Genomic DNA, 292 nt, shown 5'->3' with positions numbered 1-292 from the left:
TTCTCGATTCTGTGGGTGGTGGTGCATGGCCGTTCTTAGTTGGTGGAGCGATTTGTCTGGTTAATTCCGATAACGAACGAGACTCCGGCATGCTAACTAGCTACGTGACCCCCCGCAGTCCGCGTCCAGCTTCTTAGAGGGACAAGTGGCGCTCAGCCACGCGAGATCGAGCAATAACAGGTCTGTGATGCCCTTAGATGTCCGGGGCTGCACGCGCGCTACACTGAACGGACCAGCGTGTGTCTACCCTTCGCCGAGAGGTGCGGGTAACCCGCTGAACCCCGCTCGTGAT

Source organism: Phyllobates terribilis, unplaced genomic scaffold (genome assembly GCF_046119375.1).
Source record: "Phyllobates terribilis strain yellow unplaced genomic scaffold, ASM4611937v1 Scaffold_212__1_contigs__length_3418457, whole genome shotgun sequence".
Taxonomy (NCBI): domain Eukaryota; kingdom Metazoa; phylum Chordata; class Amphibia; order Anura; family Dendrobatidae; genus Phyllobates; species Phyllobates terribilis.
This window is presented reverse-complemented; position numbering follows the sequence as displayed.